Source organism: Amphibalanus amphitrite, unplaced genomic scaffold, assembly GCF_019059575.1.
Source record: "Amphibalanus amphitrite isolate SeventyFive unplaced genomic scaffold, NRLGWU_Aamphi_draft 000059F_arrow, whole genome shotgun sequence".
NCBI lineage: Eukaryota > Metazoa > Arthropoda > Thecostraca > Balanomorpha > Balanidae > Amphibalanus > Amphibalanus amphitrite.
The window spans coordinates 810,001-826,429 of record NW_024881555.1 but is presented as its reverse complement, the minus strand read 5'-3'; the positions used below and the strand labels follow the sequence as shown (position 1 = coordinate 826,429).

Below are 16,429 nucleotides of genomic sequence, written 5' to 3'. Positions count from 1 at the left end.
GTGCTGGGTGCCGTGACCGAGCGCCGGTCGGCTCTCCGAAATCTTTGTCCGGGCTCAATTGGGCGGGCGCGCCGGGAGGGCGGCAGTCGATATCGCCGTTTATTCAGCGCCGATTGACAGTCGGCGGCCGACGCTGCGACGGAATTCCGAGCTCGGGACGCCCGGCCGTCACCGCACAGATCCATGACGTCATATGTCTCAGATTAGGCCGTGTCTATGTGGCAAATTCGGCCACGGCGAACGGGGTTGCCCGGCGGGGGCTCACAGATTGGCTAGTCGGTGGAAGTCGGAAGTCGCAGTATTTTACCACTGGCTGTCGGTATATTCGAGGTGAGGGTTCTAAGAGCTGTCAGAGGCATGCTCATAGGGATTTCACAGCGAAACGCTGGCATTGCCGGCCTTATATATTTGTTGTTGATCTGAAACCTATCATGACGATCTTTATATATAGGGGCTGTAGACTGCTGTTGATGACTGGCACGGCCATAGCCGTGACAGTCAGACGACTCCTGAGAGCCCGCTGGGAAGGGTCTATCACATCAAACGGCATTGAAAAGGAAATTTATTGAGAAATAGATACTCGTAGGTATATTCGCAGTACTTTAAAGCGCACTATAAGCGCACTAAGTGGTGAAACAGGTAATACAGTATACTACGACGTCAGAGAAAGTTTATTTGGTATGACTTTATTTACCATGGCTTATTTCTATGCGAAAATTTCGCGTTTCCGCCCAATGCCGATAGCGCCTATATAACCTTTAAGCCAGATCAGCATTACATTTGATGATAAGCATTACGGTGTGTATAAATAGAGTGCAGCTATTTTTTTAATTTTGTAATGGACTCGCTTCACTTGTGTGGGAGGATGACAGTTCACAACCTTTGCTAAATATATGGCCATAAGATCAAAGGACTTGCACGACCGTGAGGTGAATTTCTGGAACGATAATGATCTATTTTCATATTCAGAGCGTGAACATGAATTACACAATTGGATAAAGGCAATCTGGGCATTGCGAGTTGGTGAGTCATTACAGTTAATCAAATATAATTTTCTTGATAAACATGTGATTGCTTTTCACCTTCATTATACTTAGTGAAATGTAAAATAAACAGAAGACTGTTATTCAGCTCATTTTTTTTTAACTTTTTATGCGGAGAAGCAATGAGTGGGAAAAGCAGACACGAACTCAAATACTTTGCCATACGAACAGGTCACTCATTAGCATACCGTTAAGCGCTACCAATTATGATCCTATTTTTAACACCGGCTCACGGTGTGTAATTTTACCAGTTTTATGAATTGCAGTTGTTAGCAGATTACGTGTAACATTAATCTCGTCGGCCACTGGCCGTCGATTTGTGCTGTCGGTGGTTCGCTGTTGGATCTTTCTGCTCGGAGCCGAGAAGGCTGCCCAGAGAGGTCATCAATATTCGGGCCACCACCCGGCCCGGCCCAGCCCGGTCCGGTCCGTCCGCGCGGGGGGTGTTCCTGATATGACGAGCATCCGGGCAACAGAGCTGGCGACTCTGAGGGACGCAGAACCCATTTGTAGCGATCGCAAGCGCTAGTTTGTGCGCAATTGATGTGAATAAATCTGCAACGTAGCTGCTCGAATAATATGATTTAAACATCTCAATAGGGAGAAAAATTTGTACCAGAGCGATTTGTGCAAAATCTGTCAAAGAGCTGGCTCACCCGAAGCGGTTAACTGATGCAGGTTCAACACTTCAGGACCCGATGTTCATCTTTGATTGAAGCGATTTATGGATAAAGAACATCCCAAAACAAATACATGTACATATATGTAATAGCCTTAGACACAGACCCTTAGATAATCCGCCGTACCTCGAGAGGCCTAGGCAATTGAACGAGTGTTGGCTCTATAACCTAACGAACTAGCAATTTCATCCATAGAAGATGAAGTAAAAGTAGCGGAGTGATCTGGTGCCCTTACCGCTTGGTGCCTACTTTTACCTATTTTCATTAGAACATGTTTTTTCCAATACCAGCTTAGTGACAGTTGGATTGTTTTCCAACAGCTCTGATGAAATAACAAAATAAACACAACCGGAACAGACACTGAACCCGAACTGGGAGATTCAAGAGAACAAAAACAAATACGCCAATCTGATTCAGTAGAGCAGCGCCCTCAACTTCTCTGTTTGATAAACGGTAGGTAAACAGCCTGAATAAAATGAGCCGGCTTCCCGGAACTTCTCGACGCAGCTGGTGCCGAGGTATACCCGGATTCCACATACCTACCTGATACCATTACGTCCGGCGTCCGGGCCTCCCCGGCCGGAGCAGCAGCTCGATGGCTTCACCGGGCTCCAGCTCACCCAGCCCGGCTCACCCAGCCCGGCTCGCCCAGCCCGGCTCACCCAGCTCGGCTCACCCAGCCCGGCTCACCCAGCCCGGCTCACCCAGCTCGGCGCCGGGGCTGAGCCGCCGGGCTGAGCTGGCCGACCCGACCGATGCCTGGGCGAGCTGTGGGGTAGAGCCGCTCGGCTCGGCGCCGATGTGAGCCGCCAGGGAGAGCTGCAGGCAGGCTCAGTGCTGAGAGCTGTACCAGCTCGCCCCGCCTCCGTGCCGCGCCGGACACCCCGTGGGAACGGCCAGCCTGCCGAGCCGGACCGTCCATCAGCTCGTGGTCGGCGCCACTGGGGACCGCCGGCACTTCATGGAACGTGCCCTCCCCCCGTCCAACCGGAACTTTGACATAGCGCGCGGAGTGACTTCAGCCTCCGCCGTCACCGAACGAAGGCTATTTCAAAAACAATTAACCCTAAATACGCACTTCTCAGAAGAGGGGACGCGTCTCTGGCAGCACGAGCCCAGTCCAGTATCCAGCGCAGCGTTCTGTTTCATCAGAGGAGCCATCGAGTCGGTCAAGACCCTATAAGCCACTGCAGATGTGCCGTAGAGACGTTAGTTATGCCACAGTTAGTTAGCTATATCGCTCTATTCTGCCGGCAAGACTGGGCCGCAGCTGGTCACAATGTTGAACGATCCGCAGCGGTGCCTCTTCTGAAGGCTGCTGCAGGACTTTGTAGAGGCCACTGTCTGAGGCAACGTGCGACGTTGCATTCTGGCCGTCAAGTGCCAGAGTTAGGTAGGGTAAATGTGGGGAAGACGCACCCCTGGGTTAAACGCCTCCCCTAAAAAAATCGTATTTCTTATCAACGGATAGGTGTTTTATCCTGTCTTTCAGAGCAGTCAGCTGCTTGTTTACGTAGGTCTCTATTTCCGGCTCTGCGTCTTGAGGAGCAGCGTGGGTAGGTGCTGATGTTGGTTTTGGGTGTTGTTTTTGTTGTTTTTACAGAAGATTCCTAATATTTTGATGCCCTCTTTATATCACAAAACTTACTATTGTGCACATCACTCAAAACTGCGTTTTATTGTCATTCTGTTGAATTTATTATGCTGCGGCGTTAGTGGCGCGTTTTTTGTCAATATTTTGTTGACCGGAAATGGAGTGGATGGGGAAAGACGCCTACTCGATGCATGGGGCAAGACGCCCCCAGTTTTCTGAAAGGGGGGCGTTTTGCACGGTGGTAAGAGTGCAGGGTAGCGCCCTGTAGGTCGGGGCCGAAAAGGCCTCTCCCTGTCCTTTTTTGCTGATATATCCTAAACGACTGCAGATATCGTCACCAAACTTTCAGGACTTCTCCGGGTATCCATTTTACACATTGTAACAAAATTTTATTCCAAAGGCTATGATAGGTTGACCACAAATGACGTCAGAATGACGTCAAGTTCTGCCATGTTCGTCATGTTCTGTTGATTGATATGGTGGGGGCGCTTTGCACATGGGTGTGGGCGTATTACCCAGGGTGTGGGGCAAAACGCCCTTTTGTAAGGGTATGCGAAAACCTTTTTGGGGGGTTAAATACCACACGCAGGTGTCTTTTCTTGGTCTCAAAACGTAGTAAAAAGAATGAGCTACATGATGGTGCCCAAAGGTTTGAGTAATCTGTGTTGGGTTGAGTGTCAGAAGGTTTCGCGCTTAAGGGGGGCGTTTTTGACCTATTCACCCTACTGCAACTCGGTGCTTTCCGACTGAAGCTTGGAAATGTGAACAAAATGCAATTATGCATAGGGAGCGTCTAACTAGGGTTCGCCAGACGCCATATCGTCATAACTTAAACGCGAAATGAAGCTTTTCTTTCTTACCCATTTGGTCATTTCTCAGGCTTTCACCTTGGCGATACCCGCCTTTAATAATCATAATGGGTAAGCATGAGCTTATCTTATTCTCGCTTAATGTCATGACGTCAGGCTAAATCAGCAATAACTTTTTTTCTCGACACTCAAAACAATTTCAAACACATAAAAAAACTGGAGATGAAATCTGATGGAAGAAAAATTGAGGCTGTTTTGCACTGCTAAAAAGACCAAAGAGGTATGTAGCGACTTACAACTGTCGGGACTTCAATCTTGAAATTTTAATGCTTTTCATCTGTACTGCGATAGATCTTTACAGTTTAAGTGGAAAGGAAAGTTTATACCTAATTCAGTATATGGCTAGGAATCAACGAGCAACTTTCCAAAGTCTTCGGCCATTGCCCTCCCCACTTCACTGCCCAAGTGTCATCATTCGAGGCCCAAATGATGATTGAGAGTACGAAAAGTTAACACCTTAGCTGGAAAATTCAGCGAGAAGGCTGTGATAAATTTGGTGAACGACTAGCAAGAACTGGGTACAGTTTACCAGTCAACGAATGCCGGGGTGGCTGGCAAACCCTGTGCGGTGTGCAATGTTGTTTATATATTCAAAGAACGAGAGCGATTAGCTTCACCACAGTGCCGAGAATGGTTGTAAATATCCCTGCCGCAGGGATCTCACTGGGATTTCTGCGACATTCATCGAAACATGGCCAGGCCGAGCTCGGAACAGAGGCACGGCTGATAACACACAATTGCTGGTCGCCAAGAATTCAGTACAATGAGGAAGATAAACCATTTTTACCGTTAGTATTTTATCTGCCAGCTCAGTGCAGCTCACTATGTACATAGATGTGCTTTCCTTCCAGTACTGCTCCGTGGACATCGCTTACGTTGAAATTCAGAGGCAGGCGGCCATCTTTATTAATATGTACACTCGGAGAGACCTGAGGCATGCACAGCTCCAAGAGGATATCACAAACGCTGGACTTCCTTCCGTGAACTAATACGCTGCTCTCGCGGAAAATACGACGACGTTATTCGACAAGTTTCATACCGTCGTGTTCCAGACCCGTTTAATAAGCCCAGCGAGAAACACGTGCTGTGGGGTCACTGGAGATGGGTACAGCTTGCCTTCGGGTCGGCCTACGGACTGAAAAGTAATAATGCAGGATAAATTTTAAAAAAATCTTACACTGCTTCCTTTTGCTCCGCTTAGTCTAAAACAGGCAGAGAAATGCTCACGGAGTGGCGATTATGTGCACAGATCATCACATTACCATGTCTCGTTTGTCAGTCCATGCCGCATCATGTCTCCCTTCCAGACCAGACACGCGTCCAGAGGAAGTAATTGAATAACAGTTCACCGATAAATAATGCACGCGAGTCCGGTCACGGCCACAAGCCACAGGAAACTCCTTTAGTTTGGCTCCGAGCTAATCCTTTTACCCTGACGAAGCTGGGCAGCAGGCTTCATGCCGGGCCGTGCGTGTGCAGTGATCGAACTTGGCAAGATTTGTGTCACGGATGCATAAGTTAGCACCAGAAGTGGACAGACCGAGACTATCCCGCTAATTGGTCCAGACACACGCAGTTCGTGAGTGCCGGGGCTCCAGATTATGTCCCCGGCCGGTGTCTGTGCCTCCTCTCCCTGTGCAGGTGCGGGTCCGGCGGCGGTGTGTGACTGCACGCGCCCACTCGGGTACCTCCGGACGGCCGGTGTGTGTCACTCTAATGGATGGCTGCTGTACGATCACCGCTGGCTGCGGCCGGATCGATGACCGCCTCCCACCGAGCCTCACCAGAGACGGCACAAAAACCACGCCCGCTGCGATTGCGAACCGGATACTCGAGATTCTCCGCCCGGGGGGCCGCAGAGATGATATAATGGTTGATCAGTTTCTGATGAGAATGGCAGACTATTTGCCGGAGGACAGTGTGACCGTTTGATCTGCGGGATGTATGCGCCAGTGTGAGACCTTACAGCGACGAAGGGGGAGCACATAAAGATGATGGCATGATAGGTGGAGTGCATGGGAGGTCGACGCGTGATGAAACTGGCGTGGGTATGGCATGAGTAGCTCATCCACGCAATGGTCTTCTTGGTGTTAATAAGGAGATAGGGAAGTTCCTGAGGCCTATCCGAAAATCTCAGGAAATGAGGCTCGCCCAACAGAGCCATGTGCCTGTCCCTCTGCGTGCGTCGGAGGTGGAGAAGTTGAAATGCGTCTCCAAGTCCTTACGTTTCCGACTGGGAAGGCCTGAGACCAGTGGCATTTTACAAAGGTGGGCGCGATGGCCACGGTTCAGACATGTCTCTCATTCCAAAATTCCTATTCCACCCATACCTCAATAACCTCTTCTGATCAGCTGCTAGAAAGCGTATTGATCTACACAAATTGGCTGATGTCTTACCTAAAATTAACGACTTAGGAGAAAATATGAACGGATGCCCCGTATTACATGATTGTTGGCTTCACGGCCTTGGAGTGGAAAAATTCATTTCGGTAATTATTTCTGATGTCCTTTCCTCGCACCCTGAAATGGCTGGTAGTACTTGTCCATCTGTCGGTCTTCTAGGTCAAACTACTCCGAATGTATCTGTGCTGGTGCAGCACAATCAGACGAGTAGAACTTCCTGCACTCAAGCCGAAGTTATATGAGTTTAAGGAGTGTTTCTGGCACTAAAACTACATATTTCAGGATTCCGGGCGGACTGAATTTAGTTTTTGACTCGCCCAAGAGCTTATGTGGATCTCATGTCTGTGACCTTTGTATGTGAGACCATGGAACACGCTGCCCAATGCCCTGTCTCCAAGCAATGCTAACCCATTGGAAAAGAAAGTGCTCGTCATTTTAAAACCGAATGAAATAAAAAATTGTTTTCCTTATTATTTCAGAGGGCAGTACGCACCACCATTTGTCTATAGTGCTTATGTGGATTATGGATAATAAACACTTGTCTATAAGTGACGCGTAAAAGTACAGTAAATAAGCTAAATAGAAGCAAAAGACCGGAGCAAAGATAGATAGGCAGAGACCAGAGAGATGAAAGGCTGAGACAGTAGAGGAGGAAAGGAATGAAAGACATGCCATGGGCGATGGCAAGAGCGAGAGCGAGAGCGAGAGCGAGAGCGAGAGGGAGAGAGAGAGAGAGAGAGAGAGAGAGAGGAGAGAGAGATGAAGAAAGAGAGAAATAGAGAGAGAGTGAGAGACAGAGACAGAGACAGAGACAGAGGCACAGAGAGAGAGAGAGAGAGAGAGAGAGAGAGAGAGAGAGAGAGAGAGAGAGAGACGAGTAAAGAAAAGGGGGATTCAGGGAGAGAGGGAGTGGTGCAGGGAGGGTGCGGTTGATCGGCCGGCCGAGCGGCAGCTTTTTCACCGCTGACGGACGATCCAGCGGGTGTGAGCGGAAAATCCGGGACCCGACGGTCAGCGAGAGCCGCACTTTAAAAGGCCGGCTCCGACTCGGAACGCCGAGAGGCGGAAAAACTCCGTTATGAGTGCGTTAAAATCTGGACCGGGCGCGCAGTCAAGATGGATGAGTGGCGAGACGCGTCGAAAGGCGCCGAGAAATGCGCCACTGCTTCCTTGAGAGCCTCCATTTTAGACGCCCTAAGGCTGCGGCAGCTACAGATTTATCATGCATGTCGACATTGTACTTACACGGCAGTGTCCATTAGTTTGTGCTGAAATGTGAAGCAGATTATTTGCTGACAGTATTTGCTCCTTGGGGCGGCAAATGATACTCCTATACTATGGTGGGCTTACTTTGAATGTTTATGTTGCTCATTCGTAGCAACATGACGGCTGAGCGCCGTATTGTCTGTATCGTTACGCTGTCTGGCAGGTAGGCTGTACCGCAGGACACCCCTGTCCAGCGGCACAGTCTACATCCAGCAGCCGTGCCCGGGCATAGCGGTGCGATGAACGGGCTGGGACAGAGCGCAATGGAAGCGAGGTAGAGAAAGTGAGTTGTGTGATGGGCTTGTTGGTAAAGTAGCAACCGCTTTATATCACTAACATCACTATTGTCACTATCACTAATGTTGTTCCAGCTTTATATCACTAACAGTGGACAATACTCATGTGTACCCACATTTCAGCTCTCGGTGAGCCTTTAACACGCGCACCGACGGGGGGGGGATATCCGCCCCCCCCTGAGGTTTTTCGCGGATAGCGGAAAACCGCGGCGCGTAGCGCCGCGAAATTTGGTACGACTATTCTCTCATCAATTTTACACATGGTGTGCAAGTTTGAACCTCCTAACTTTTAAGGTCAGGTCACCAGGTCACTTTGAATGACCCAACCTTAAGTCACTTTTTTGCAACTTTGTCACCGTGCCAGAGCTACAGTAGATGTCGGAGGCCTTTGAAAGTCGCAGGATGTTATTAGGTCATTAGTAGCTACAATTTGTATATGGGTGTCCGTCAAAATTCGTGGAGATATGCTGTCCCACGATTTCAATAATGCCTCACGTCAATAAATGAGCTTATTTCAGCCCAACACGGGTTCGTACGCGAGATTTGGACATTTGATTGAAGAAAAAAATCATTGAAAAGGCAACAGCAAAGTGGCAAAAAAAAATTTGGACATCTTTCCAAAACCGTGCTTTTGTGTGCCTATGTATTTTAGCTTGTCCCACAACCTGCGAAAAAAATCTACAGAGCTGCTGTGTAGTTATTTTTAGAGATAATTGAGCGCGAGGGAGCGTTGTGAATAGCAAAAACATTGAAATTTCTCTTCATGGTTCTTATTTTTTGGTTATACAATTTAGCAAAACTGCACAACGCAAAAACGTCTGTCCCACGGTTTTTGGCAAACGTTTTTTCTGGGTCACGTTTGTTTCTGGGTCACGGTACTTAGCTCCTCATTCAAAGCATTACGGACCGGGTAAGCAGGGTCTGCAGACTTGCATATGGTCCTATCCCGCGAAGGCGCAGAGAGCGGGGGCGGAAACTGAAAACTGTCAGTTGGGCTGGGCGAACCCAGGGGAAATCATCTCCTGCGTGCCATAAGATTTCTTTATTCTGGGTCACACGCCCTTGTGGCTTGTGGCTGGTAAGAGTCGAAAAGAATCACAGTGTCGTGTTGCTGCGTGCTCAGGTACTCCAGATAAGATGTACTTGGAGATTAGTATTCGATAACAAACTTGCCATATTCGGAAAACTGTAAAAACCATTCCCCTGGGTCACGCATTTTTTTCTTCTGGGTCACGAATTTTAGCGTGACCCAGGAAAAAAATCGTGACCCAGAAGAGAAATTCTGCCCACCTACATCATCAAGACATGCAAGTCTTTCCGCATACGTGTGGAGAAGGTCATTGCCGATAAGGGGGTTATATCGCGCATGAGGTGAGTGAACGTATCTGGTTTGATAATGCGTGACCCAGAAGAAAATTTTATTTTTCTGGGTCACGGACCATTTTACGCGCATGCGCAATGGCATTTTTGAATAATTACAACTGTGAACAGCCTAGGGTGCATGGTTTATGAAAAGGTAATGATTTCTAGGAAATCAGTTGTGGGACAAATATCGACCCAAATCTCCGCGAATTTTGACGGGTACCCATATCTCGGAATTTTGATGTCGGTCACCTAAGGTCAGGTCAATTTCGCGACCTCCCCATTATAAGTCAATGGGGGAAAAATCAACTCCCTGTTTTTACCACTAAAACGGGTCGGGATGGCCCCATACACCATACATGACTTCATATACGATCAACCTTCACTACCTTGAGGTCTGTTTTGCTGTTGGGCAGCTGTAAGGTCATGTGACGTCATCAAAGGTCACCAAAGGTTTTTTGCCAATAACTCCGTACAGGAACAAGATACAGCCGCGCGGATGGTCTCATTGTGTTCAGCTCGTCAAGACGCATCGAATGATATACATGATGACCTCGAGGTCACGTGACCTGAGGTCAACCTTTGACCTTGACCTTTCGAGGTCAACATATATATCATTCGATGCGGATTGACGAGAGGATCACGATGATGCCCTTAGTTTGTTCCTATCTTGACTAATTCGAAAGTTATTCGAGAAAAACTCTCTCCATATCTAGCGCCGCCATTTTGACTTTTTCGACCCCTGTGACGTCATCTTTGACCTGACCTGAAAATGACCTTAGTAAAAATTGTAGACCTTGTCCGTGCGTATCCGATGCCGTTTACCGCTTGTCGCTATCTTGCTTCTTTCTCGAGATCTCAGGGGGGGGCGGTCATCCGACCCCCCCCCCCCCCGTCGGTGCGAAGTTGGCGCAGACCCCCGTCGGTGCGCGGGTTAACTTCGCGGAGAGCTCGTGTATTTTGAGCGGAATCCAAACAACATGTCTCTAAAAGCCAGTCTCCAATATCAAGCCTGCTTGTTTTTGATGCAGAATGGCTTACTTCAAGTGGAAAATAAGCAGTCTCCGTTACAATAGAATGCAGCGCAAGCTTTGAGGAGGAATGTTAAAGGATTTCCTTTTGTCCTTTGAGCAAGTAGTTTAGTGAATTTTCTAAGCATAACTTTACTGGATATGCTTGTCGAATTGCGCATTTGCTTAGACGAGATTTGCAAAAAATGCATATTCAGCTTTCAATCATCCATTTCCAAGAATGACTTGCAATTCAACCATGAGTGGCTGCCCATCTCGGACAAGGGCCACCACTAGCCGCAGGTGGTCATAGCGCCCACTTTCCAGGCAAGCCTAAATAGCCCAAAATGAACGAGCGTGTCGCTACAGAACTTTACACATTCTTCCTGCACCAATGCCGCCCACGTTAGCCAAGAAAAATGGCCCAACTCAGGCGGGGCGGAAATATCGCCGGCGTAATTCCGTGTTCTGGCATTCGGCGAGCGGGTTCCCTCGGGAATAGGTCAGTGGGTCAACAGGACACTGGTTGAGTTTTATCCGTCCCCGGGTGGCACATCGCCGAGCCGTTACTATTGCTCATGAACCAGTAGTATGTCTACGCCGTACACAAACTGAACCGGTATGTTAGTCACTGGTGATCTCTTTATCATGCGAATAAGTTTTATTTTTAATCATGGATAATGCAAGTATTCAATTTTGTAACAGGCTTGTCTTCAGCTGAACCTAAACTGTTTTTTTTCCTCAAGACAATTACCTATAAAGTATGGTTCAGACTTTACAACCACAAACACATCACTAGCCTTTATCTAAGCGAAACAGCTGATAAAGATATCATATTTTTTGCTGGGTGTCATTTGCAGCATTTTCTCGACCTGCATTGATATTCCATCACTTCGCCCACCTTCCAGCCGCATCAAATTCACAGATTCAGATTCAGATTCAGATTCTTTATTTACGACAAATCCATAAAGCATGGGTTTTCATTGCCACTCGTCATCTTGATAAAATAAGAATGGTATAGGCTTATAGGCAGTATTGACAGGCCAAGATCCACTTATTCTACCCACAACCATTTTGCTCTCTGAGGAGATACCGTCGCAGGTAGCGCCTAAAGCCTCTCGCGTCGACACGGAACGGCAGACGATCGTAGTCTCTGACAGCGTCATAGCACAGGCGTCGACGTCCCGCCTCAGTGCGTATCCTGGGCAACGCATGGTGGCCTACAGTACGCGTCTGGTGCGTGTGCTCTGCTGTGCGCCCTATCGTGCTCGCAATAGCTTCTGGTCTTCCTGTGGTGACGACAGAATGCACCATACAAATCCGATGATACCTGACAAGGTGGTGAATGTCCAGCCAATGCAAGTCGCGAAGTACATCGTGAATGTGATCAAATTTTCGGCGGCCGCTGATGACTCGGGCGCCAAAATTCAGCAGTTTTTTAATTCTGCTCAGATTTGTTTCGCCACAGTTTCCGTACACTGACATGCAGTACCTAATGACCGAGTTCACGAGAGCTTGAACGATGTTTGACAGAGAGTCGGCAGGCATGACATGCTTTGCATGCAACAACCCAATCAGTATCCCAATGCATTTGGCGGTCAGATGATCTACGTGAGCTGTGAAGCTCATGTGGCTGTCCATAATAACTCCTAGATTTTTAACTACTCTCGAGTCAGGTATGATAGCGCCCATGACATTGATTGCGATTGGTGGCAGTCCTCGCAACATAGCTGGAGTACCAAGCACTAGAACCTGTGTTTTGTCCGCGTTAAGTTTCATACAGTTGGTACAAAACCATGCATACAGACGGTCGACAGCTTGTTCAACACGCTCAATGATCTGTGGTAGATCACATAATGTCCAAACAATGTCTACCTCGAATCTCAATCCGTATCACTAATCCCATAAGACAGCCCCCTCGGTGGACCACTGCAATGATCCGAGCACGTGCTACCCCCTCCTACTGTCTGACACGGCTCCAGAGGCGGGTATAGCACATCCATAGCACGGTCTGCATCTGTGCAGCGGGCAGCGGGCAGCGGCGGCCCGGCCGGACCAACATCGATTGGCGTTCTCTACAACGCCTGGTCGCCGGAGACGCCCGCGCCAGCACCCGCGCCCGTGGACGCCCCCGCCCCCGCCCAGAGCGGCCCGGCCGCGCCGTCTGACGGATGTATGTAGGCACTTTGTGGCCGTTGTGGCCGTGGGCTTGTAAGTGTAGCGACTCCACCGATGTTGACAAAATCGATGCCGTTGCTGTTGTCGTCAAATGTAAGTTTCTAAAGCGAGAGCCGAGCTCCTCAGTTGGCGTGTTGTTTGATTTTTCTCGGGTGTTCAAAGAGATGAGGAATATAAAGCCTGTTTTTCGCAGACGAAATCAGCTCAGCTTTACTCGAGGTTTATCGGGCTGTAGTTTATAACAATTGCAGAGCGTATCGTGAACAGATCTCTGCGGAGACGTTCTTCGGGCCTTTGGAGCAATCATTCGGCTATATTTGACCGCAGAATGGAACGTTTCCCTTCAGAATGTGAGTGATGCTATTGGAAAGTGGATGGGTTCCAATGTTACAGGCATAATCATAAATGATGGCATGGCTGTTCAAAGTGAATATGCAGCAAACGATGCTGCTCGTTTACAAACGAAATATGACATTTCTGTTGTATGTAAGAAATGGGATAAAAGAGCTGAGGCGAATTCAAATTAAATTAAGCTCCAAAATGACAACGCAAGGTATGCATATTACACATGCCAAATAACGTCTTCGATTGAAAAGGATAGTTAAAATATTGGACATTTGAAATCCGACTCGAACAAGTAGCTCGTGTTGGCTCAAGGAAATGTCATTCAATCTTGCTTGATACAAATCCATCTACAATCTGCACTAATCCCTTGGATAGCTCCTTGAGAACATTTGAACTGAAACATCCAAATGAGTTGCAACTTGCAACACAGCTCTTCCGCATCTGTGAACGCTCCCTCCATCGCTCTCCGCCCTCCACCCTCCTCCGCCCTCCGCCCTCCGCCCTCCGCCCTCCACCCGCCGCCCTCCGCCCTCCGCCCGCCGCCCTCCGCCCTCCGCCCTCCGCCCTCCGCCCTCCACCCGCCGCCCTCCGCCCTCCACCGCCCTCCACCCGCCGCCCTCCGCCCTCGGCCCTCCGCCCTCCGCCCGCCGCCCAGCCCGCCGATAAGCCGGCTAGCCGCCTCCACAGATCAGCTCTGCAACGGCCCGAATGCTAATCAATTGGCACTGAAACAGATATAAATCGCCGCTGTAGCCGGCCGCTGGCACCACGGATCTTTGCGCCGCGCCGGCCGGCGGTGCAGCGCTGGGCTTCCGCGTGGGCTGATCGGGACTGGAAGGCCGGCTGGGCTGCCGGCTGGGCTTCCTCATGGGCTGCTATAGGTGGGCTGCGCAGGGCTGATTCATACTGGACTCATACGCATGGCGCAGGGCATTGTAAATTCATTTTAAGGTTCAGATTTTTGCACTGAATAAGTGTCCCCTCTTTCCGGGTTTGCCTCCTTCCTCGAGGCCCCTCCTAGTCTTCTTTATCCTTATCTTTACCCTCTTCTCTTGATCCCACTCTTCTTCACGATCCTTCCCCAGAACCCTGCTCTAGGTCCCACTCCAGTCTGATTCCACCCGTCTCCCCCCGGCTCGTTCCGCAGCGCACCTTTGGATGCAGTGGGGTCGCGCAGTAATTGCGTCCTCTCGGCTGGCTGCGCCCGGCCCCAGGTCGCCGCCCAGAGAGCGGATTGATCACGCATAACTGACGAGCATGAATACCAGCCGGCTGGTGGCCGACACGCTGATGTGAGAACAAATATCGCGCCGGGTTTTGGTTTCTGCCGGGTGTGTGTATATGGAGGGTAATCAAGGGCGGTGACGTTAGCTCTGGTTAATCCAGTCGGCTAATAGAAAGGCCAAAGGCCGAAATATGATCCATGTCATCTTCTCGTCTCTAGCCTGTAATGCGATAGCACCGTAAAGAATGACTCACATTGCTATAAAGATAAACACAACAGGATCGTGTTGGATTGATATGGAAAAGTCCATGCAATTGAAAAGAATAAAATGATGTTGTGTGGACCACAAAATTGCCACCACGCATTCACGTTCATGATTTCTAATTTTGGGTAAACCTGTTTGTATGAATGCGTGTGTATAGTTATTCCGAGTCACTACTGTCATTTTGACAAGTCCTATTTAGCTGTTGAACGGAACACGACTAGGCATATGGTCTTGGGCTCGGCTGCACCACCGCAGTGCCCTGCAGACGGATGAGGGTTTTAAGCGCCAGCCTAAGAGCGAGCTGAACCGTGTCGGCTGGCCAGACGGAGCTGTTTGTTTTACGAGAGCGGTGAAGTGCTCTTCAGGGCTTCACAAACGTTGACCATTGTCAGTGTCTTTCAAAAGGCCACACAAAAGAACTAAACGTCTCCAGGGCTGTTTAAGGCCTCAGCTTAAGTGTCTGAAGTGTCTTTATCTTTCTCGATATTTAGCTTCTTGCTGCTTTGTATGTATTTTCTGCGCTTCTACTTCGTTCTTTTCTTTGGAAGTTTGATTCCTTTCTAAGCACACAATGTAATTCTAGCTCTCAGGAAACGTCTTTTATCCATTCTTATAATTATAGATATATTGAATCTGGTAGTTTCCAGATTCTTATATAATTATTGCCGACACCGCTGCAGAGCCAACCTAAAAAATGATTTAAACTGAGACGTTCCTACAAAGAAATCATTCATTATTTTTTACCGCCATCAAATTAAATATGTTTGCTTGCCTTTGACGGGAGGCAGCGCGCGACCGGCTCTTGGTATTCAGTGAACGAGAGGAGCGTCTTCCTTGAATAACGGGATAATCAATGCCCGTTGACGTCGTTTTCCGCCAATTTGGAGCCCTCTCGGTGCTGGGCAGACATCGAGTTATTCATCCTTCGTCTGGTGGTTCATTCTCCCGTCCAAACTGGAAGGGACCCGGATATCATAAAGTTTAAAGAAGAATGTGGATAATCATTCATAGATGTTCAACGTTGATAATATTGACGATGTTACGAGACGTAATAAGCATAGTCGCTCGACTACAGTTGTAATACATAATGGGATATATCTAAGTTGTGGTTAACGCCTTACGTTTATCCCGTCCAATTTTACGCTATACTACCACCGATGAGAACGGAGAGAGTGTTGCTGTTGGTATAGACCATACCTAGCTCTTGGTCACTTCCAGCTTCCATTATATTTGTATCTGGTAAAAACCACTGCCATATCTAAGCAAAAATAAAGTACAATAAACGAAAATAAACAAATAAATAAATAAAAAGACAGTAGGGCTCAGCAGACTGTTTTTGAAGCTGTGATACTGATGCTACTTGCTTGCTCTTTTCAAACTTATTCTTAAAAAAATATCAGGTCATTACGAGCTTTGGACGAACACGAATATCTTTTGCTCCTAAAACCAGCAATCGTGTCAATTCAAAACAATGTTCAGTCGTTCAATCTCGACATTGCGATACCTCCAGATTGGAAGGTAGACGCGGCCGGCACCGGGCCGACCAACAATCAGATTACTGTTCGAGTTGTGCGGCCTGAGCTCGGTCTGAGGAGTTTGTGCTCCAACTCGAGCTATCCTGCAGGGGAGATCGCCGAGTGTTCTGTGTTTTTGCGCTTCGTACTCCCTGCACTCGTGTCGGTGTTTTGTACTTTCTGTCGTCGCTAGCTGACAGCCATCAGAACAGCTCAGTATAGCGTTCGGAGTCATTACCCTGCGATTTTCAGCACTCAATGCATAGGTAAAAGCATTGGCAAAGAAACGAAGCCAGCGGCGTTGCTTCTATAAGGTTCACTGTCTGTGTGCAGATGTCAATACTATGATAGGGATTGATTGGAACCGAAGCACTCGTCT

General features: G+C 48.5%; 1 pseudogene; it reads left to right on the top strand.

Moving 5' to 3' along the window:
• The window catches only part of LOC122378400, a 45,337-nt pseudogene that overhangs the window by 1,008 nt on the left and 27,900 nt on the right, over positions 1-16,429 (top strand).